Source organism: Scyliorhinus torazame, chromosome 6 (assembly GCF_047496885.1).
Source record: "Scyliorhinus torazame isolate Kashiwa2021f chromosome 6, sScyTor2.1, whole genome shotgun sequence".
NCBI lineage: Eukaryota > Metazoa > Chordata > Chondrichthyes > Carcharhiniformes > Scyliorhinidae > Scyliorhinus > Scyliorhinus torazame.
In genome coordinates, this window is record NC_092712.1 from 59,499,557 (window position 1) to 59,524,525 (window position 24,969).

Here is a 24,969-nt window from a genome sequence, read left to right on the forward strand (position 1 = left end):
GTCAGAGATGATATCACAGCTGTGATTAAGGAGGGCACGATGGAGGATTCGGGCACTGAGGCAATATGGGTAGAGCTAAGAAATAGGAAGGGTGCAGTAACATTGTTGGGACTTTACAACAGGCCTCCCAAAAGCGAGTGTGAAGTAGAGGTACAAATATGTAGACAGATTATAGAAAAATGTAGGAGCAATAGGGTGGTCGTCATGGGAGATTTTAACTTCCCCAACATTGAATGGGACTCATGTAGTGTTGGAGGCGTAGATGGAGCAGAATTTGTAAGGAGCATCCACGAGAGTTTTTTAGAGCAGTATGTAAATAGTCCAACTCGGGAAGGGGCCATACTGGACCTGGTATTGGGGAATGATCCCGGCCAGGTGGTTGAAGTTTCAGTCGGTGATTACTTTGGGAATAGCGATCACAATTCCGTAAGTTTTAGAATACTCATGGACAAAGACGAGAGTGGTCCAAAGGAAGAGTGCTAAATTGGGGAAAGGCCAAGTATAACAAAATTCGGCAGGAGCTAGGGAATGTGGATCGGGAGCAGCTGTTTAAGGGTAAATCCACATTTGAAATGTGGGAGTCTTTTAAGGAAAGGTTGATTAGAGTGCAGGACAGACATGTCCCTGTGAAAATGAAGGATAGAAATGGCAAGATTAGGGAACCATGGATGACGGGAGGAATTGTGAGACCAGCTAAGATGAAAAAGGAAAAATATATAAGATCTAGGTGAGTTAAAACTGATGAAGCTTTGGAGGAATATCAGGAAAGTAGGACAAATCTCAAACGTGCAATAAAGAGGGCTAAAAGGGGTCATGAAATATCTTTGGCTAACAGGGTTAAGGAAAATCCCAAAGCCTTTTATTAATATATAAGGAACAAGAGGGTAAATAGAGAAAGGATTGGCCCACTCAAAGACAAAAGTGGGAATTTATGCGTGGAGTCACAGGAAATGGGTGAGATTCTTAATGAGTACTTTGCATCGGTATTCACCAAGGAGAGGGACATGACGGATGTTGAGGCTAGGGATGGATGTTTAAATACTCTAGGTCAAGTCGGCATAAGGAAGGGGGAAGTTTTGGGTATTCTAAAAGGCATTAAGGTGGACAAGTCCCCAGGTCCGGATGGGATCTATCCCAGGTTAGTTAGAGAAGCGAGGGACTAAATAGCTGGGGCTTTAACAGATATCTTTGCAGCATCCTTGAGCACGGGTGAGGTCCCGGAGGACTGGAGAATTGCTAATGTTGTCCCTTTGTTTAAGAAGGGTAGCAGGGATAATCCAGGGAATTATAGACCTGTGAGCTTGATGTCAGTGGTAGGCAAACTGTTGGAGAAGATACTGAGGGATAGGATCTATTCACATTTGGAAGAAAATAGACTTATCAGTGATAGGCAGCATGGTTTTGTGCAGGGAAGGTCATGTCTTACAAACCTAATAGAATTCTTTGAGGAAGTGACAAAGTTAATTGATGAGGGAAGGGCTGTAGATGTCATATATATGGACTTCAGTAAGGCATTTGATAAAGTTTCCCATGGCAGGTTGATGGAAAAAGTGAAGTCGTATGGGATTCAGGGTGTACTAGCTAGATGGATAAAGAACTGGCTGGGCAACAGGAGACAGAGAGTAGTGGTGGAAGGGAGTGTCTCAAAATGGAGAAAGGTGACTAGTGGTGTTCCACAGGGATCCGTGCTCGGACCACTGTTGTTTGTGATATACATAAATGATCTGGATGAAGGTATAGGTGGTCTGATTAGCAAGTTTGAAGATGATACTAAGATTGGGGGAGTTGCAGATACAGAGGAGGACTGTCAGAGAATACAGCAAAATATACATAGATTGGAGAGTTGGGCAGAGAAATGGCAGATGGAGTTCAATCCAGGCAAATGTGAGGTAATGCATTTTGGAAGATCTAATTCAAGAGCGGACTATACGGTCATTGGAAGAGTCCTGGGGAAAATTGATGTACAGAGAAATCTGGGAGTTCAGGTTCATTGTACCCTGAAGGTGGCAACGCAGGTCGAAAGAGTGGTCAAGAAGGCATACAGCATGCTTGCCTTCATCGGACAGGGTATTGAGTACAAGAGTCGGCAGGTCATGTTACAGTTGTATAGGACTTTGGTTAGGCCACATTTGGAATACTGCGTGCAGTTCTGGTCACCACATTACCAGAAGGATGTGGATGCTTTGGAGAGGGTGCAGAGGAGGTTCACCAGGATGTTGCCTGGTATGGAGGGTGCTAGCTATGAAGAAAGGTTAAGTAGATTAGGATTGTTTTCATTGGAAAGACGGAGGTTGAGGGGGGACCTGATTGAGGTCTACAAAATTATGAGAGGTATGGACAGGGTGGATAGCAACAAGCTTTTTCCAAGAGTGGGGTGTCAATTACAAGGGGTCACGATTTCAAGGTGAGAGGGGGAAAGTTTAAGGGAGATGTGCGTGGACAGATTTTTACTCAGAGGGTGGTGGGTGCCTGGAACACTTTGCCAGCAGAGGTGGTAGAGGCGGGCACGATAGCATCATTTAAGATGCATCTAGACAGATATATGAACGGGCGGGGAACAGAGGGAAGTAGATCCTTGGAAAATAGAAGACAGGTTTAGATAAAGGATCTGGATCGGCGCAGGCTGGGAGGGCCGAAGGGCCTGTTCCTGTGCTGTAATTTTCTTTGTTCTTTGTTCTTGTTTGTTCTCGACCAGGGGGTCCGTTTTATGGCTCCTCGCGTGCCTCCGGAGAAGAACAGGTCCCGAAGCCGTCAGCCAAGGTGGAAGCGAGACCCCGGAGGTGGACCTCCTGGGGATGACAAACAATCGGTCGTGAGGGGTCTCATTCGTGGCCGTGCAGAGGAGCGACCTAATGGAGTGGAGGGCGTCGGGGAGGACCTCCTGCCAGCGGGTGGTTGGAAGATGTCTCGACCGTAGGGCCAGAAGGACAGCCTTCCCAACTGTCGCGTTCTCCCTCTCCACCTGCCCGTTTCCCCACAGGTTATAACTGGTCGTTCTGCTCGAGGCGATGCCTTTGCTGAGCAGATACTGACACAGTTCATCGCACATGAACGATGTACCCTGGTCGCTGTGGATATAAGCGGGGAAACCAAACAGGGTGAAGATGCTGTGCAGTTCCTTTATCACAGTGGCTGAGGTCATGTCGGGGCAGGGGATGGCGAATGGGAAGCGGGAGAACTCGTCGATAACGGTGAGGAAATAGGCATTGCGGTTGGTGGACGGGAGGGGGCCTTTGGAATCCACGCTTAGTCGCTCAAAGGGCCCCGAGGCCTTCACGAGCCGAGCCTTGTCTGGCCGGTAGAAGTGCGGTTTGCACTCCGAGCAGATCTGGCAGGCACTGGTCATGGCCTTGACCTCCTCGGTTGAGTAAGGTAGGTTGCGGGACTTGATAAAGTGGACGAGCCGGGTAACCCCCGGGTGACAGAGGTCATTGTGGATGGCTTGCAGGCAGTCCTCCTGCGCGTTGGTGCACGTGCCGCAGGACAGGGCATCTGGGGGCTCGTTGAGGACGATACTTGATATCGTATGTGTATGTGGAGAGTTCGATCCTCCACCTCAAAATTTTATCATTTTTTATTTTGCCCCGTTGTGCATTATCGAACATAAAGGTGACTGACCGTTGGTCGGTGACGAGGGTGAACATCCTACCGGCTAGGTAGTGCCTCCAGTGCCATACAGCCTCCACAATGGCTTGTGCCTCCTTCTCGACTGCAGAGTGTCGAACCTCGGAGGCGGTGAGGGTTCGGGAGAAGAACGCTACTGGTCTGCCTGCCTGTTTGAGGGTAGCAGCCAGGGCGATGTCTGACGCATCGCTCTCTACCTGGAAGGGGATAGTTTTGTCCACCGCGCGCATCGCGGCCTTGGTGATGTCGTCCTTGATGCGGTTGAAGGCCGATCGAGCCTCAGCCGACGGGGGAAATATCGTGGTCTTTATGAGTGGGCAGGCTTTGTCCGCATATTTGGGGACCCACTGGGCGTAATAGGAGAAAAGCCCCAAGCACCGTTTGAGGGCCTTGAGGCTGCGAGGGAGGGGGAGTTCCTTTAGGGGGCGCATGCGGTCAGGCTCGGGACCTAGGACCCCGTTTTCCACAACATAGCTGAGGATGGCTAGCCGGGTTGTGTGGAAAATGCATTTGTCCTCGTTATAGGTCAGTTTGAGGGCTCGGGCGGTCTGGAGGAACTTTTCGAGGTTCGTGTCATGATCCTGCTGGTCATGGCCGCAGATGGTGACATTGTCTAAGTGCGGGTATGTAGCCCGCAAACCGTACTGGTCCACCATTTGGTCCATCGCCCTTTGGAAGACGGAGACCCAAAGACCCCATTTGTGATGCCGAAGGGGACCCTGAGGAAGTGGAAGAGCCGGCCAGCTGCTTCGAAGGCTGTATAGGGGCGGTCTTTCGGTCGGATGGGGAGCTGATGGAAGGCGGATTTGAGATGGACCGTGGAAAATACTCGGTATTGGGCGAACCGATTTACCATTTCTTCTATGCAGGGAAGGGGGTACGCATCGAGCTGCATGAAGCGGTTTATAGTCTGGCTATAATCCACGACCATCCGTTTCTTTCCCCAGACCGGACTACCACCACTTGTGCTCTCCAGGGGCTGTTGCTAGCCTCGATGACCCCCTCTCCCAGTAAACGCTGGACCTCTGACTTGATAATGTCTTGGGCACTGTACCGCCGGCTCCTGGTGGCGATGGGCTTACAGTCGGGAGTGAGGTTCGCGAATAGAGAGGGGGGTGCGACTTTCAGTGTCGCAATGCTGCATAGCGCGAGGGGGGGACAAGGGTCCGCCGAACTTCAGTGTCAGGCTTCGGTGACTACACTGGAAATCCAGTCCGAGCAGCAGGGGGCGCAGAGGTGAGGGAGGACATAAAGTTTGAAACGAGTGTATTCGGCGCCCTGGATCGAGAGATCAGCGATACAGTACCCCTTGATTTGTACCGAGTGGGACCCGGATGCAAGGGCTATGGTTTGGGATGCGGGATGGGTGCGTAGGGAGCAGTGCCTTACCTTTTCTGGATGAATAAAGCTCTCCGTGCTCCCGGAGTCGAAGAGGTATGAAGCGTCGCGCCCATGGACCTGGACCTTCATCATCGAGTTCTGCAGATGTTTTGGCCGCGTTTGGTCGAGGGTAATCGCTCCCAGTTGCGGGTAGTCTGAGTCCTCAGCCGAGTCGGATTCGTAAAATGACCGCCACCATCGATCGCACGTGTCGGGTCGAGAAGATGGTTGCCGACAAGATGGCCGCCCCCATAATTCGCACGAGGCGGATGACGCGTCAGAAGGGGGCGTGTTGGTTCGATGCGCAGCCGCATTGCGAGGCCTGCGGGCCTGTGAGCCTGATTTTCGGACCTGCGGTTCTTTGTGTTTCTGGCCCTTGGACCTGGCCAGGCAGACCCTCGCAAAATGCCCCTTTTTCCCGCAGTCTCTGCAGATGGCGGAGCGGGCTGGGCAGCGTGGGCGTGTATGCTGGCCCTGCCCGCAGAAGTAACACGGTGTGCCCCCAGTTTGGGCGGGTCGCCGTGCGGTGCAGGCCCATTACGTGGGGCAGCACGGTAGCATTGTGGATAGCACAATTGCTTCACAGATCCATGGTCCCAGGTTCGATTCCAGCTTGGGTCATTGTCTGTGCGGAGTCTGCACGTCCTCCCCGTGTCTGCGTGGGTTTCCTCCGGGTGCTCCGGTTTCCTCCCACAGTCCAAAGATGTGCGGGTTAGGTGAATTGGCCAATGATAAAATTGCCCTTAATGTCCAAATTGCCCTTGGTGGTGGGTGGAGGTGTTGAGTTTGGGTAGGGTGCTCTTTCCAAGAGCTGGTGCAGACTCAAGGGGCCGAATGGCCTCCTTCTGCACTGTAAATTCAATGATAATCTATGATTAATCTAGGACAAAGGTTCGGCACAACATCGTGGGCCGAAGGGCCTGTTCTGTGCTGTATTTTCTATGTTCTATGTTCTATGTATTACGTGGCCAAGTCTGAGGAAGCCCGAGGGGGGCTCGCAGGGTCCGCGGGGTACGTGCCGAAATTATGTCGGGCCACTTCCAGCGAGGAGGCGAGCGTTAGCGTGTCCTGGAGGTCTCTTGCCCCGTTTTCGAGTAGCCGCTGCCGGATGTAGGTCAAGGGGATGCCGGACACGAACGCGTCTCTGATGTGCAGGTTCATATGAGTTTCCCCTGTCACATCCTGATGGTCACAGTCCCTGGCAAGCGTGGTGAGTTTTTCTACAAATCCGTCTAGCGATTCCCCCGAGCGTTGCCGGCAGGTAGAGAGCAGGTGCCGGGCATATACCTCATTGATGGGTTTGACAAACAGCTTGCGTAGTAACTTGGCCGCCTCTTCATAAGTAGTCACCTTTTCGAGCGTGGCGGAAATTCTGTGACTCACCCGGGCGTGGAGTAGGCGCAGCTTGCGTGGCCCCAGGATGGGAGTCTCTGAGGAGTCCAGGTAGGCCTCGAAACATTGGAGCCAGTATTAAAAAAATTATTTTGCCTCCGGCGTCCGTGCTTCCAGATTGAGCTTAAAAGGGGACATCACCTTACATGATGACAAAGGTACAGTAATACAGTAACCATTCATCACAGCAGCAAAGGTTGGTTCCTGGAATGAGAGCATTTTCCTGCGATGAAGGATTGATTAGACTAGCCCCATATTCCATGGAATTTGGCAGACTGAGAGATCATCTAATTGAAATGTATGAAATTCTTAAGGGATTCAACAGGTTGGTACAAAATACTGGAATTTCCTCCCTAACAGCACTATGGGTGTGCGTACACCAAATGGACTACCAGAGTTCAAGAAGGCACCTCACCACCACCTTCTCAAGGGCAAATAGGGGCCATAGTCTCGGAATAAGGGGTTCACAATTGAGGACTGAAATGAAATGAAATGAAATGAAAATCGCTTATTGTCACAAGTAGGCTTCAAATGAAGCTACTGTGAAAAGCCCCTAGTCGCCACATTCCGGCGCCTGTTCGGGGAGGCTGTTATGGGAATCGAACCGTGCTGCTGGCCTGCCTTGGTCTGCTTTCAAAGCCAGCTATTTAGCCCTGTGCTAAATAGCCATATAAAGAGAGATGCTTTCAAACAAGTGGCTGTGAACCTTTGAAATTCTCCATAGAGCTAGGTGGGAATGGTCAGTCATTGAGCGTATTCAGGAGAAAAGTCTTTTAGGTTCGAAGAAAATGACGAGATATTGGGATAATGCAGGAGGGTAGAGCTGATGTGGGTGATTAGCCATGATCCTGTTGAAGGGACAAATAACTCCATCAAACTCCTATTTCTTGTGTTCTTATGTAAATTGACACTGAGCCACATAAGGAGATAGTGGGACAGGTGACTCAAAATTCGTTCCAAGAGTTATGCTTTAAACATTTCTTAAATGAGGAAATAACTAGTTCAAGATTCATTGTCTGGATTCTCCATCGGAGGGATCCTCCGCTTTGCCGACAGCGCACTCACGCATGCGGATTTTCGACAGTGTGGGGGTGCCCACATTGGAAAATCCCGTTGGCCGGCTGCTGGGATGGAGGATCCCGCTGATGGCAGGGGTGTGCCGTACCCGAGAATAGGTGCGGCGGGCTGGAGAATCCCGCCCAATGTGTTTCGATGCCTTGGACTTGATTCAGCGACCGTGTTGCACCAGGTTTGGATCGGGGCGCGCCGGGGGAATAGCGGGAGAGGGCACAATCGAGATTGGTGCCAGGCGGTGGCGAATTCCGGATCACACCCAAAAATAGCGAGGATATCATTAACCCTCATTTGTATTCATTATAATCTCATTCCTGAGATTGAAGTTGAATGCAGTGGCCTTGTGGGAAACACCCGACTCCCCAGCGGGAAGTCACACGTTGTTTAGTGTTCCTTTTCCAAAATGGGAAGTTGGCGGAATGTCTGCTGAGGGAAGTGAGGAGGGGAGCAGCTGCTGCCCCAGTGCTTGCGGGAGGGGGAAACCCCTCAGGGGGGGTTGGGCTTGATCAGGAGGATGAAGTGGACCAGGTCGGGGTCTCCCTGGGCCGGGCAGAGTGAGGGGCTTTGAATCGGTGACGCCTACAAACTATTTTTAAATATTTAGGAGATCCATAACCACAGCTGGAGCCTGTCTGTCTTCCCTAACATTCCTAGGACCGTGTCTGCTGTGGCTTCGATCCTGAAATTCAATTTCACTCCCTTTGACTGGATTGGATTTGGATTTGGGTTTATTGTCACGTGTACCGAGGTACAGTGAGTATTGTTCTGTGTACAGTCTGGACAGATCATTCCGTACATGGAAAACATAGGACAGACATAAAAGCACAATGTAAATACATGGACACAGGCATCGGATGATGCATATGGGGAAGATGTGTGGAGAGATCAGATTAGTCCATAAGGGGGTCGTTTAGGAGTCTGGTAACAGCGGGGAAGAAATGTTTTTGAATCTATTAGTGCATGTTCTCAGACTTTTGTATCTCCTGCACGATGGGAGAAGTTGGAAGAGTGAGTAAGCCGGGTGGGAGGGATCTTTTATTATGCTGCCTGCTTTCCCCAGGCAGCGGGAGGTGTAGATGGAGTAAATGAATGGGAAGCGAGTTTGTGTGATGGACTGGGCGGTGTTCACGACTCTCTGAAGTTTCTTGCGGTTCTGGGCCGAGCAGTTGCCATACCAGGCTGTGATGCAGCCCGATAGGATGCTTTCTATGGTGTATCTGTAAAAGTTGGTAAGAGTCAATGTGGACATGCCAAATTTCCTTAGTTTCCTGAGGAAGTATAGGCGCTGTTGTGCTTTCTTGGTCATAGCATCGATGTGGGTGGACCGGGACAGATTGTTGGTGATGTGCTCCCCTAGGAATTTGAAGCTGTCGACCATCTCCACCTCGGCCCCGATGTTGCAGACAGGGGTGTGTATGATACTTTGCTTCTTGAAGTCAATGACCAGCTCTTTAGTTTTGCTGACGTTGAGGGAGGGAGTGTTGTTGTTGCATCACTCCACTAGGCTCTCTATCTCCCTCCTGTATTCTGACTCATCGGTGTTCGAGATCTGACCCATTACGGTCGTGCCATCTGCAAACGTGTAGATGGAGTTGGGGCACTGCTTGTGGCAGCTGAGGTGGGCAAAGGCCAGAGATGGCAACGCAGGCTGAAGATGGCACCACATGTGCATGGGGTGGCCACACGTCCTGAAGACTGGCTGCCAATGAGGCTGAGGAAGGAGCTAGAAGAGGAGGCTAGCAACGAACCAAGGAGTCCAGGCATCATTGGTCATGCAATGAGCTGACGGGCACTATGAGCCACAGACGACTCCGTCTCAGCAGAGAGACATCCATGCCACCCAATCATTCCAGAGCTTGAGTGGGGACCTTTGTAGTAGATCACAATCTTCCGCCCACAGGTGACAGATGGTGCGGGGAGATCCACTGTGAAGTTTAACGTGACAGGGGATTCACATGTATGAGGTGTGACATGTTTTAAAGGTGAACATTTCACTGTGACAGATTACCATTCCCCCTAGCTACAGATAGTGACCTTACCAGTGCCCACTCAGTGTTCCCCACTCTTCTTGATCTTTCATGGTCCAGTGTTAGGTTGTGGTCTGTCCCCAGGATGCACATCAGAGGTGGAGGCAGCCTGCGGCCTTCCGTGCCCTGTGGCCTTTGATGCCCTTGGTGGACGCCTTTTGGAGGGCCTGGAGCAGGAGTGCCCCGGCTGACTTACCGGTTTCGTTGGCATCGCTGTGCCACCCTGTTCTGCCCACTGTCCTTGAAATGCGCCGGTGCCAGGAGGGGGGGGGGGGGGGGTGGGGGGATTTGAAAGACCTGGAGACCATCGTAGTCTCCTTGGTGGCAGGCCCCGGGTTAGCCCCCAGCGCTTCCTCCTCCCTGATGGTGCCCGTAGGGCATTAGGGGACTCCATGGGACAGAGGAGCAGTTGGAGTGAGCTCCAGAAACCTCTGAGTCATCTGGCACTGCCAGTACCTGAGGCTCCCCATTATCTGCACCATGGTATTGACGTCCTCAGTGATGCTCCTCAGAGACTGGGCCCTACGCTCTGCAGTGCCTCGGCAATGTCCGTCTGCATCTGGGACACATTTCTCAGCAACAGGGACATAATATCGAGGCCCTCAGCCATGGTCGTCACAGACTCAGACATGTCTAAAACTCAGCCACTCAAGACGTAGATGTCATGCTCCAGGTTTTCTACCTAGGTCGTCAACCTAGCAGTGTTGGCCTTGGTGCCATGCATTGTTAGCACCATTTCCTGTGCCTGCAGCCTTTGGGACCCCTCCATTCAACCTTGCAGTCCCTGGAATGTCACTGACGCCCCTCCTGAATCTCTCTCTTGGATGTTCCTGCCTCCATCTGATGCGCACCAACAGCTGTGTGGTGCTCATCAGATTGTGCCCCAACAGCCATTTCACTCACGTCGCCCACCGAGGGGTGTGTCTCTCCGCTGCTCGAAGATGTTTGATAGCTGTGGCACCTCGGTGGTGGTCTCCCTGGAGCTCTCCTTCGAGGAGTCCTGTTGGGGGCGGGGGGGGGGGGGGGGGGACAACTCCGGATGGTCTGGCCTCGTCAGATGCAGATCCTGCGAGACAATGAACATGTGGTCAGTGAGAGGGAAGGATCGTTTTGTGGGACCATGAACAACTCACTTGAGACAGGTGATCTGGGTGAAGGGGCAGTGGACCCTCGTCTCTCTGGTGCAGGCCAACCTCAATGTCAGTGACTGCTCTCTCCTCGGGCAACCCAGTGATTTCCAGAGCCTGTTTCTCATAGGAGGTAAGGACTCAAATCTCTGCGACTCCACCGCCTGTCGTGGCCCTTTCCCATTTATTATGGGCTATTTTCTCCTGTGGGGACAAAGAGAGGGCATGGTGAGCTGGACCTGGACGTGGGTCAGCGGGTGGGGGGTCTATAGTAGGTGTCATGTGTGGGCACTGCAAGAGAACATGAAGGGGTTTTGCTGGGGGTTTCTGAGGAGCAAGCGCGAAGGTCGGATGTGGGGAGCGTGCAAGGTGTCAGCCAGTGAACTGGGGGTGGGGGGACTGATGCCAGGAGAGAGGTGGTAACTTACCCTTGGAGCTCCTTGGAGGTCATTTGTCTTCTTTCTACATTGGACGCAGGTCCTCCTGGTCATGCTGCTCGCACTGATAGCCAGGGCCACTGTCTCCCAGACAGTATTGGTGACCCTGCCGCTGGTCCTCCAGCCCCCTCAGGTGAACAGGGTGTGATCCACAGCTTCGAGAAGCCTCGTGAGGTTGCCATCCCCAAAGTGAGGAGCAGCTCTGCGTGCTGCCATGCTTGCGTTGACTGGAAGTGAGCAGTGAGGGAGCGTTTAAAAGCAGCTCCCTTGTTAGCGGTGACCTGCTAAGCCGCAATCGGGTGAATCAGATGGCGAGGGAGCTGTGGTGATCTCTATGTGTGCATGTACACAAGGGGTTAATGTGTAATCAGTAGCACCACATGATCACTAGAGGGCCGGACAACAGGGGTATAAAAGGCAGCCACATTGGGTCTCTCCCTCTCTCATGGGTGCACTGTGATCAAAGCAACAACAGACGAGTTTAGATGGCCAGTGGAGTTACGTATAGTTACCGTAGTTAGATCTTGTTAACCTTATCACTAGTATCAAAGTTAAAGTAAAGAACTCATGTCAATATTGTTGTCGGTACTCAATAAACCTCTTGTTACTACTGGAAGAGTTTGAATCTTCTTCATCGGGATTCAGAATACCTCATCACTAACCAAGGATTGAGTAGCACATGTTACCTACCACACAGGTAACAAAACATGGTACCAGTAGAGTGGCTTTAACAGAACTAGTTAGATTAAGTTAGACAAAAAGAGAAGAAATAGAGAAGACTGGACATTCGACTGTGGAAGACTTTGTAGCAAATGGATCCTCAATGACTAACTATGGGACTCATTGGACCTCTAGGGCAGCTGGAAATAACCGGTAATTTAAGTTATGACTGGAAAAGATTTGAACAGATATTCCAAATATTTATTGCAGCTAATGGTTTAAGCATGGTCTCTAATGCAATGAAAATAGCACTACTACTCTCAATAGGAGGGCATGAAGCTAGAGAAATCTATAATTGCTTTAACTACTTAGAAGGTGATGACGACATCAAAATAGAGGTAATAGTCAAAAAATTTGATGAACACTGTAATAGTCAGTCTGGTGAGATGTTGGAAAGATTTAACAATTGTCATAAATGCCAGAGAAACAGAGGGCCCATCCCTGATTTTATTACAAATCTCAAGTTAATACCACAAGGCTGTGATTATGCTGATTTCAGAGACACTGTGATAATGAATCAATTAATTTCTGGACTGATAAAAATTTGAGGGAAAAACTATCACCAAATAAGCATCTAACTCTAGAAACTGCTATACAAAAATGCCTTGCTTATGAACAAAAACAAAATCAATACTGTGAGTCTTTACAAACTCAAAATTTAGTGTCTAGAAAACAAAATCGGTAAAAACGGCGCCAAAACTTACCACGAGGCAGAGGCAGGATCTCACTCGATGCAACAGCTCTGTTTGGTTGGCAGCCATCTTGAGCAAGAGCGTTCCGGCCAGTACGCACATGCACACTCCTCAAAAAGAAGGAAAACGGCAAACTGCACTTGCGTGCATGCGCGAGAAGCCGCGCATGCGCAGTTGCGCAAAGATCACACAGTAAAGGAGACTCGAATTGCGCATGCGCATTCGATTCCTACGCATGACGTTACGCGTGTCATGACGTCAGAGGACCCCGACCTCGCCCACTTTAAAGGGAAATGCACGAAAATGAACAAAAAGAAATTTAAAGCTGCCAAACCCAATTTTCTTACCTCAAAAGACAGAACAATGCCCGAACTTACACAACATCCTGGAATAAGCAGTCTGCACCACCCAAAGTGAGGAGCACAATGAAAAATCCGAAACCAAAGAAAATGATTTGTTCATTGAACATGAAGAGAACGATAAGAACTCTGAAACAAAAAGGAATGATTTGTCTACCGAACAATACACACAATACTGCTCAGACATGGCTGAGTTATTCGAATATGCTGAACACAGCATCAGCAACACGGTTGAAAAGCTCAACATGACTCTTCTCATGGTAGATGAATCCAATACCATGGTGCCATGGCAGATCGTCGATACATTGGATGACAGCAATACCCAATACGAAGATGACGCCACACAGAGAGCACAGAACGACTCCGTTGAGAGAGCACAGATCAACTCTACAGCGAGAACACTGCACGACTCCACAAAGAGAGCGATGCAAGCCTCCACAGACAGCTCGGTGACAGACTCAAAAATGGAAGCAAGCACACACTCCATAGCAAACGCCATGCATGAACAAGACTCTGACAGTCTACCCAGCTTATGTGAGCCACCAGAACCCAGCTCATTCAACCAACAAGAAGGCAGTCTACCCAGCTTATTTGAGCCACCAGAAGAAGACTCTGAAAGTCTACCCAGCTCATTTAACAAACAAGAAGACACTGAATGTCTACCCGCTGTATGGAGACAAGTGACAAAGAAATCACAATTTCCATACAGGATGTGCAGGATCACAGCAAGACTGACAGATCTCAGCTCGTCTGCACAGAAGCACTCAGCAATCAGAGGAGGGCTATTCATGAGTCCAGAGAGACCACGTCAAATAAAATTGTGAAGGTTTTGACTCCAAAAGAGGAGCACCAAGAAACCAAAGGTGATTCAAATGAATGAGAAGTAACTCCAGAAGAGGAGCACAAAGAGATCACAGATGATTTAAGTGAACCAGAAATGACTCGAGAAGAGGAGCACCAAGGAAGCAAAGAAGAGGAATCAAATCCACCACAAATGACTGATGTCACCAACATCAATGCAACATCAGATCATTCTCACAATCCTCAAGAAGAAACGCTCAATGTAGCAGATACCACAAAGGACACTGACACCAATAACTGTAACAATGACTCACGTCATCCACACGGAACACTCATTGAGCGCAACAGGAACAACAACAACCCCAAGAAGTACAGCAGAAACAAGAACAACAACAGCAACAACGAAAACAACATGCAGCGCAACAAGAGCAACAACAACAAGAAGAAGCGCTGCAAAAACAAGAACAACGACAGCAACAACAAAAACAACAAGAACAACAAAAACTACAAGCAGCATAACAAAAACAGAAACAAGCACGACAAGAAAAACAACAAGAATAACAGCGAAAACAACAAAAACAGAAACAACAAGCATGACAAAAACAACAACAAGAATAACAACAATAAGAACGACAACGGAAATGACCAAGACAGAAACGACAACAATGAAACAACGACCTGTACAACATGGTACAACTCTGCCCATGAAGGACAATGCCACAGCTCACTGCAAAACAATGGCAAGAGCACAAACATGCCATGGCATGGCAACAAATCTCACAAATTCACATTAGCTCCACAACAAACAAGCAAACCAGCTTTCAAGAAAGATGACATGCAGAATCAATACCACAAACACAGGAAAAAGTCCAGGTCAGACAACAAAGATGTGACACAGAATCGCTACCACAAGCATAGAAAAAAAAAACATAAATTAGACAACAAAGTGATTCGACCATTCAAATACCTCATTGATGACTTCTTGGCTACTTAAACACAGAAACACTGATGACGTTCACAAAGAAATAATAACATCAACATCACCACTTCAACAACAGAAGAAGAAAGCAACTCGACCGAACAAACTCATAAAGTATGGACTCACAAAAATGTTTTTAAAAATTAAGATTGGACTCATAAATATTAATTGGCTTTGTATAATCATCAAGATCATCACAACTTGTACATAATGTCATTTGCCTACCCATTTTACGCAAGCCCCCCAAAAACTGAAGAGACTAAATGTATTAACATTTGACGGAGTAACTCATTGATTTTCTGTAATGCATTTGCAAGCTGCATCCATTTTATGTTTTGTTCAATTTTCTTTACAACATACAGAAAATATGTAACACGAAAGAAAGGGGTGTATGGTGACCTCTATATGTGCATGTACACAAGGGGTTAATGTGTAATCAGTAGCACCACATGATCACTAGAGGGCCGGACCAACAGGGGTATAAAAGGCAGCCACATTGGCTCTCTCTCTCTCTCTTGGGTGCACTGTGATCAAAGCAACAGCAGACTAGTTTAGATGGCCAGTGGAGTTACGTATAGTTATCGTAGTTAGATCTTGTTAACCTTATCACTAGTATCAAAACTAAAGTAAAGAACTCATGTAAATATTGTTGTAGTTACTTAATAAACCTTTTGTTACTACTGGAAGAGTTTGAATCATCATCGGGATTCAGAATACCTCATCACTAACCAAGGATTGAGTAGCACATGTTACCTACCACACAGGTAACAAAACAGGTTGCCACCGCCTGGTGAACTCTTGAACCGAACCTCTTAGTGCGTACTTTATCCGCTCCAATTTTATGAACCCTGCCATGTCGTTTATCCAGGCCTCCACGCCCGGGGGTTTAGCTTCTTTCCACATAAGTAGAATCCTTCGCCGGGCTACTAGGGACGCAAAGGCCAAAACATCGGCCTCTCTCGCCTCCTGCACTCCCGGCTCATCTGCAACCCCAAATATAGCCAACCCCCAGCCTGGTTCGACCCGGACCCCCACCACCTTTGAAATCACTTTTGCCACACCCACCCAGAACCCATGCAATACCGGACATGACCAAAACATGTGGGTGTGGTTCGCCGGGCTTCCCGCGCATCTCCCGCACCTATCCTCCACTCCAAAAAATCTACTCAGCCTTGCTCCAGTCATATGCGCCCTGTGTAGTACCTTGAATTGGATCAGGCTGAGCCTGGCACACGAGGACGAGGAATTTACCCTACTTAGGGAATCTGCCCACAGCCCCTCCTCAATCTCTTCCCCCAGCTCCTCCTCTCATTTTCCCTTCAGCTCCTCTACCATCGTCTCCCCCTCTTCTCTCATTTCCCTATATATATCTGACACCCTACCATCACCCACCCATGCCCCCGAAATCACTCTGTCCTGGATCTCTTGCGCCGAGAGCTGCGGAAATTCCCTCACCTGTTGCCTCACAAATGCCCTCACTTGCATATAGCGAAATGCATTCCCAGGTGGCAACCCATATTTTTCTGTCAGTGCTCCCAGACTCGCGAACGTCCCGTCTAAGAACAAGTCCTTCAATTTTGCAATTCCTGCTCGCTGCCAAGATTTAAATCCCCCATCTATCCTTCCCGGGACAAACCTATGGTTGTTCCTTATCGGGGACCACACTGAGGCACCCGTCACTCCCTTATGTCGTCTCCATTGCCCCCAAATTTTCAGAGTTGCCACCACCACTGGGTTTGTGGTGTATTTTTTCGGGGAGAACGGTAACGGCGCCATTGCCAGTGCTTTTAGGCTAGTTCCCCTACAGGACGCCATCTCCAGTCTTTTCCACGCTGCTCCTTCCCCTTCCCTCATCCACTTACATATCATTGACATGTTGGCGGCCCAATAATAATCATTTAGACTCGGCAGTGCCAGTCCCCCTCTGTCCCTACTGCACTGCAGGAACCCCCTCTTTACTCTTGGGGTCTTTCCAGCCCACACAAAGCTCATAATACTCTTATCCACCTTCTTAAAAAAGGCCTTTGTAATCAGTACAGGGAGGCACTGGAACACAAAAAGAAACCTCGGAAGGACCACCATTTTAACCGCCTGCACCCTGCCCGCCAATGACAGGGGCACCATGTCCCACCTCCTAAAGTCCTCTTCCGTCTGCTCTACCAGTCGTGCCAAGTTAAGCTTATGCAAGGTTCCCCAGTTCCTGGCCACCTGGATCCCTAAATACCGGAAATCCCTTGTTACCCTCCTCAACGGTAAATTGTCTATTTCCCTGCCCTGTTCCCCGGGGTGCATCACAAACAGTTCACTCTTCCCCATATTCAATTTATATCCTGAAAATTCTTCAAACTCCCTGAGTGTCTGCATTATCTCAGGCATCCCCTCCACTGGGTCCGCGACATACAACAACAAATCATCCGCGTATAATGACACCCGATGCTCTTCTCCTCCTCTAAGTACCCCCCTCCACTTCCTAGAGCCCCTCAGCGCTATGGCCAGTGGCTCAATTGCCAACGCAAACAGTAACGGGGACAGGGGACATCCCTGTCTTGTACCCCTATATAGTCGGAAGTGGTCAGATCGTTGCCTATTTGTAATCACACTTGCCACCGGGGCCCTGTACAGGAGCTGAACCCATCTAATGAACCCCTCTCCAAATCCAAATCTCCTCAGTACTTCCCACAGGTAATCCCACTCCACTTATCAAATGCTTTCTCTGCATCCATCGCCACCACTTTCTCCGCCTCCCCCTCCGATGGGGGCATCATCATTACCCTCAGCAGCCTCCGTATGTTAGCATTCAATTGCTTCCCTTTAACAAACCCCGTTTGATCATCATGCACCACCCCAGGGACACAGTCCTCTATCCTCGTCGCCATCACCTTGGCCAAAAGCTTGGCATCTACGTTCAAGAGGGAAATAGGCCTGCATGACCCGCACTGCAGCGGGTCTTTGTCTCTTTTCAGGATCAGTGATATCGTCGCCTCCGACATCGTCGGGGGTAGTGTCCCCCTTTCCCTAGCCTCATTAAAGGTTCTCGTCAGAAGTGGGGCCAGCAGGTCCACGTATTTCCTATAGAACTCCACCGGGAACCCATCCGGTCCCGGGGCCTTCCCTGCCTGCATGTTCCCAATTCCTTTTACCACCTCCTCCACCTCAATCTGCGCTCCCAGTCCTGTCATCTCCTGTTCCTCAACCTTCGGGAACTCCAGCTGGTCTCGGAAACGCATCATTCCCTCTTTCCCTTCCGGGGGTTGAGCCTTATATAGCCTCTCGTAAAATACCTTAAACACCCCGTTCACCCTCTCCGCTCCCCGTTCCATCTTTCCCTCCTCGTCTCTAACCCCTCTGATCTCTCTCGCCGCCCCCCTCTTCCTAAGTTGTTGGGCCAGCAGCCGGCTCGCCTTCTCTCCATATTCATACTGCATTCCTTGTGCCTTCCTCCATTGCGCCTCCGCCTTACCTGTGGTCAACAAGTCAAAGTCCGTGTGCAATCTCCGTCTTTCCCTGTATATCCCTTCATCTGGAGCCTCCGCATATTGCCTATCCACCCTCAAAATCTCCATCAACAATCTCTCCCTTTCTTTACCCTCTTGTTTCCCCTTATGGGCCTTATGGAGATCAGCTCCCCTCTAACCACCGCCTTCAGCGCCTCCCAGACCACTCCCACCTGGACCTCTCCATCATCATTAATCTCTAGGTACCTTTCAATACATCCCCTCACCCTTACACATACCCACTCGTCCGCCAACAGTCCCATATCTAATCTCCAGAGTGGGCGCTGTTCCTTTTCTTCTCCTACTTCCAGATCTACCCAATGTGGGGCATGATCTGAAATGGCTATAGCCGAATACTCCGTTCCTGCCACCTTCGGGATCAGCGCCCTTCCCAGGACAAAGAAGTCTATCCGGGAGTACACTTTGTGGACATGGGAGAAGAAGGAAAACTCTTTACTCCTTGGCCTCGTAAATCTCCAGGGATCCACTCCTCCCATCTGCTCCATAAAGCCCTTAAGCACCTTGGCCGCTGCCGGCCTCCTCCCGGTCTGGACCGGTCCAGCCCTGGATCCAGCACCGTGTTGAAGTCCCCCCCCCATTACCAACTTTCCCATCTCCAGGTCCGGGATGCGCCCCAACATACGCTTCATAAAGTTCGCATCACCCCAGTTCGGGGCATATACATTCACGAGCGCCACCGCCTCACCTTGCAATCTGCCACTCACCATCACGTATCTACCCCCACTGTCCGCCACTATGGTCTTCGCCTCAAACAATACCCGTTTCCCCACCAGTATTGCCACCCCTCTACTTTTTGCACCCAAGCCTGAGTGGAATACCTGTCCCACCCATCCTTTTCTTAATCTGACCTGATCCGCCAGTTTCAGGTGCATCTCCTGAAGCATGACCACGTCTGCCTTTAGCTTCTTTAGGTGCGCAAGTACCCTTGCCCTCTTAATCGGCCCATTCAACCCTCTCACGGGTTGGGGGGCTCTTTATCCCCCCCCCCCCCCCTCGTCGACTAGCCAGCCCCTTTTTTAGACCAGCTCCTCACCCGGTTCCCACGCACTCGCTTATCCCCCCGACGGCGCCCTCCCGTCCCGACCATCCCATCCCATAACAGCTCCCCCTTCCCCTTAGCAGCAGCAACCCAGTTAACCCCCCCCCCCCCCCCCCCCCCCCCCGCTAGATCCCTCTCTAGCTTAGGTGCTCCCCCCATATTGCTTCCGGAAGTCAGCAAACTCTGGCTGACCTCGGCTTCCCCCGTTTATCCTTCGCCTCCCATTATGTGAGGCCCCCTCCTTCCTGCGTCCCCTTTTCCCGCCACAATTTCCATAGCGCGGGAACAAAGCCCGCGCTTCCCTCTCAGCCCCGCCCCTGATGGCGCAGTTCCCTCTCTCCTTCCCCCTCCCCTTCCCCACCGGCGCCCACATTTCTTCGTGTGTGTCCCCCTTCGAAGGGAAAGAAAATTTTCCCCCATCTGATTCACAGTCCCTTGCCACCACCTCACTACTTCATTTCAAACACTCTTTCTCCAATCTAGTCCAACTTCTCCTCTTCAATAAATGTCCACGCCTCTTCTGCCGTCTCGAAGTAGTGGTGTTTACCCTGGTGTGTAACCCACAGTCTTGCCGGCTGCAACATTCCGAACTTCACTTTCCTCTTGTGGAGCACCGCCTTGGCCCGATTGAAAATCGCCCTCCTTCTCGCCACCTCCGCACTCCAATCCTGATACACGCGGATCACCGCGTTCTCCCACCTGCTGCTCCGTGTCTTTTTCGCCCATCTGAGGACCATCTCCCTGTCCTTGTAGCGGTGGAACCTCACCACTATTGCTCGAGGTATTTCTCCTGCCTTTGGTCTTCTCACGAGGACTCGATACGCTCCCTCCACTTCCAGGGGGCCCGTCGGGGCCTCAGCTCCCATTAAGGTATGGAGCATCGTGCTCACATACGCCCCAACGTCCGCTCCCTCTGCCCCTTCGGGAAGACCCAAGATTCTTAAGTTCTTCCTCCTCGAGCTATTTTCCAGGGCTTCCTGTCTCTCCATACACCTCTTATGCAGTGCCTCGTGCGTCTCCGTCTTCACCACCAAGCCCTGTATCTCGTCCTCATTTTCGGCAGCTTTTGCCTTCACTCCACGGAGCTCCATCTCTTGGGTCTTCTGCGCCTCCTTTAACCCCTCAATCGCCTGCAGCATCGGCGCCAGCACCTCCTTCTTGAGCTCCTCCACACACCGCCGGAGGAACTCCTGCTGTTCCAGGCCCCATACCAACTGGCCTCCCTCCGCCGCCATCTTGCTTCTCACTTCCCTTCTTTGCCGCTGCTCCAGAGGATCCTCCGCAATCTGGCCACTATTATCTCTTCTGTCCATTCACATCCGGGGGGACTCCCTTCTATGTTGCCTCACAGTGGGTTTAGCCTTCGAAAATTGCCGTTGGGGCTCCCGATAAGAGCCCAAAAGTCCGTTAAAACGGGAGGTGCCGAAACGTGCGACTTAGCTGGTCATTGCCGCACCCGGAAGTCTGTTTAAAGTCTTTTATGTGCAATAAAGTTTGCTTGATTTTTTTAAAAGTGAAATCTTGTGGTAAAGTTCTGCTGGTCAAAATGAGGCCCCTTCCATGTCATAATATGATGCGAAGAGGTTAAGGGAGAGGATTCCAGAACTTAGAAATCTGAAGGCATGGATGTGATGCTGGAGCGATTAAAAATCAGGGATGTACAAGAGGCCAGAATTAATGCAAAGAGCTTGGAAGGTTGAAGGGCGGAGGAGGTTACAGGGATAGGAAGTGGCTGGTGAGTGCTGATTAGTGGCAAGTCTGGAGCAGTTTTGTGCTGTGCGTTTGTGATCACTTGAAATGAAGTTGAGACCTTCCCAAGGACCTTGTAGTCAACAAACAGAATGTTGAGTTTAGAACTTTATTAAGAACACTGAGATCACCATTAAATTGACAAACAGCTGCAAATGTGAAAACAATAAAACACAGCTTAGAAAATAAATGGAACAACAGGGCAAATTAAAGTACTGTTTCCATTTATGAACAAGACTCTTTACACCATCGTCTGTACATTTTTTACCAACAATAATTTACACCAAATTGACGTCCAATTATAGCTATGGTTATAACACATTGATATTACTGCATTTATGACATCTATACTGTACTTTGTTCTAAACATTGCAATCGAACTATTAATTTATTTTGTTTATGGTTATATGTCAGCAAGACACCCAAGATCCTCGAGGGTTAGCAGTCTATTGTACAATATATAAACGCACAGATTTCTTTGCAATTATTCTTTTCCTGCCTCAATAACAATGAAGTTCCAGCATCAAATTATTTTGTATTTGAATAACGATTTACCAGGCATTGTGTTTGAGACACTTGTGATTCAGTTTTTATGAATTCTAATTGCACACTCCATAATTTACTTCAAGTCAACAAGCCTCCTTGTGCATATTGTGAATAGTCTCTTGCAAATTGGTTTTCCAGTAAACTTTAACACATTGCCGGTCCTTTTCAGGTTTGGATGGGCTGACCGGAAATGTTTCGTGGGGTGCAAGAACTTCGAATTAAAACTGGACCATCATTTCGGCCTCCGATCTCTTGCTGGCATGCTTTTGAAGTGGAATTCTGGGGTGGCCAATTTTTCATATAGGAGAAAGCAAAATACAAGAACACAAAGAAAGCAAATTATAGGTCATTGTTTAGTGCTTATGTAGTGAAAAGATAGTGGCTTTTGCTTTTGGCAAAAGGCATAAAGCATTCACAGACTGGGGGAGTGGTAATCTGGTATGATGGTACAATAAGGATTTGGCTGGCTAGGTGCGAAGAGGTTGTTTCTCCTGGCTGGGGAGTCTAGAACTAGGGGTCAAGGCTTCAGATTAAGGGATCTCGAGTGAGATGAGGAGCAATATCTTCACATCGAGGGTTGTGAACCTTTGGAATTCTCAACCTCAGGGATCTGTGGATCCTCAGTCATTGCGTATATTCAAGACCCAGGTCGATAGAATTTTGAACACAATGACTGTGAATTTCTACGTAACCGGTTGTGCGTTTCGTGGCGGAGGAGGCAGCCCACCCACCATTGGCTGGTGGCAGGATCTTCTGGTCCCACCCTAGTCAATGGGGTTTCTGTTGAATGCATCCCCCTGCAGCCGTGCCTGAGAGAATGAAAAGATATCAGGTAGGGGAGGACAGGAAAGCAGAATTGAGGTTAAATATCGCCCCGGATCTTATTGATTGGTGGAGCAGATTTGAGGAGCCATATGATGTCCTCCTGCCCCTATGTCATGGTAGTTTGGCAAAGAGACATTTTGTATTATGGTATTCTGATACAGTGGTGGATTGGCATACACATAGTTGGGTAAAGTAATAGTTGGTGCATTCATTTCTCAGCATAATGATATTTAGTAGAGTGGTGATTTGGAAACAGTTTTATATTTAATATACATATATATATATATATATACATAGTTTGCCACGATGATCTATCAGCCAGTGGTAGCTTGGCATTTTGTAAACTTGTTAAAGTGGTGATTGGTACAGTAGGGTTTGACACAATAAAGTTTTATACAAAGGCAATTTAGTACAATGCCGTTCCATACACTGATGTTTTAAGTATAGTGATTGTTTGTATCATGATAGTTTGGCATAGAGACAATTTGATACAACGATGTTTGGTGACACAGAGACATTAGTGCAGAGACAAGGTAATGTAGTAGTAGTTGGGTAATGGGACAGCACAATAGCACAATTTTATCCCAATTTACCAAACTCACTCAAACCAATCTTACCCTGATTTTGGTAATTAGCCCATTACTGTCTTCCACTCGACCGGTTCCAACATAATTCTCATTGAGGTTCAATTTTTAAAAAATTAATTATTGGCTATCAGCCATGAGCTGTTGTGTGCTGAATTGTCACATTTCTATACAAGGTTGGGCCGAAGTTGAATGACCTCATGAACATGAACATGGGGGCTGAAAGGTGTATTTTCCCTTTGATATCCAGGGGTATAGAACATGGATGAACTATGTTTTTATCTTTCACTTATGCTCATGTTTCACCTCACTGATAATTCAACCTAGAATGTCTCCAGAGGTTCTCCTAATCTGTGGCTGTAACTTCAGCGGGAAATCCACAGAAGATCCAGATAGCTATAAGCAGCCACTTGCGATGTTTCTCAGGGCTAACTTCCAGAATTCTGTGGAAGCTATGATGAGATACCAGGGAGTATTCTCCCCCTATTATTTTCTGGTGTCAGGGCGCAAAGACCTCACTATTTTTGTACTATTTACCCATATATACATATATCTACCCTCATGGCTAATTTATAAACTTTATTAAATTGGACAAAGAGCCTTTTTAAAATGGCTGAAACTATGTCTGTCCGTGACTTTCGAACAATAAGAGCTAACGTGGTAGTTTCACAGAAACTGACACCATGTTGTCTTTGAAGAGATCCTAATGACTCCCTGTGGGCTGTAGAGACCAAATTCAGAGGGAATTATACAAAGGTCATCTACGTTTAATAAACCAGGCCTGGCCAAACAGAGCCAATTTGTTTGCTAGGACAAAGGACCCCACAGTCTCCCATTCCAGATTTAATGGTTGTAAGGTGAACAATCGCAGGGAATCAAAGGGATACACATTCTTTGCCAAAGCCAAAGTGGGAGGTGGGAGTCATGTGACATGCTGGTGGAATCAATAATATTGCCAAGTGAAGCTGCAAAGCTCAGTCTGCTGTTTTTCCATCTACCAAGCAGCAGCACAGAAAAGGGACTCTTGACTAGTTTTTAATGCCAGTCCCCACCTACATTGTTTCCACTAGGATCTCTGTACCATCACCTGCAAGACTGATTCATCTATGTGTGCCTATCTCATCATGGAAGTCAACATTACTGAAAAAGTGAACTATACAGCATCAGTTTAGCCTGCCGATCTCTGTGAAGGAATACATCATTGGACCATGATTCAAGACACTGGATACAAGTGAAACAATAATTCTTTTCTCTGTGGTCTTTGCATCTTTCTCTATTCTGTTTTACTGTATAAGTGCGCAAGGGGAAACATAGCACCTCCCCCTCTTTTGAGTGTGTGCAAATAAACTAACCCTCTGAGTTGATCATTTCTTGAGTTTTCTGTTTACAGAAGAGTGGCAACAGGAGAAAACAGGGTTGTTTAAATTAACCCACTCCTGTCCGGAACACTGGTAACATGAATTCAGCACAAGTGGATGGGGGCTAAATTGAATAGCACTCAAAATGCATATGGACATTGCAATGCATGATTAACCCTTCACAGTATTGGCAATGCAACCGTTTCCTTGCTCTGAGTTTGCAGTTATAGCTGCAACATATGGTTGATTTCAGTGAGGATGTCCTTACTGAAGCAAGGATGCCATACACAGTGATCCTCATTGAGATTCAGGTAGGAGAGTTAGTGAATTAGTTAAAAATTAGTGAATTAGTGGCTCCCTTGGAACCCGGGTAGAAAGGATCTCCTGCCATGTTGCCTACTTTATTTCCTCCTCCTCCCTCTTCCAGTAACTTATCCTGCTCTGTGTGACCTCCATTCATTTCCCAAGTCACGCTATACCTCAAGGGGAATGGATACTTGTGTAACTGCAACTTGGAGGCAATGGTTTGTACAGGAGCTTTGAGTTATCAAAAATATTTTAAATACCTGTCACAACATTCCCGTTGATGTTAACTGGAAGCACCAGATAATTGTATGAACAAAGCAGTAGGCAGAAAGAATCAACCAGGTTGGGAGTGTTAGTGAGTGAGGGCCAGGATGCCCTCCTGCTGCTGAACATATGTTCAGCCATGTGAAGTTTGGAAAGGATATTGGCTGAAGG

The 24,969-nt window shown here is 48.7% G+C and overlaps 1 long non-coding RNA gene across 1 annotated transcript; it reads left to right on the forward strand.

The window, feature by feature from the left end:
• Nucleotides 1-8,116: 8,116 nt before the first annotated feature.
• On the forward strand, nt 8,117-24,234 carry LOC140424810 (uncharacterized). Its single transcript, XR_011947694.1, has 2 exons — nt 8,117-8,218; nt 23,941-24,234. It is a non-coding gene; the product is annotated as an uncharacterized lncRNA (long non-coding RNA).
• The last annotated feature ends 735 nt before the right edge of the window (nt 24,235-24,969 follow it).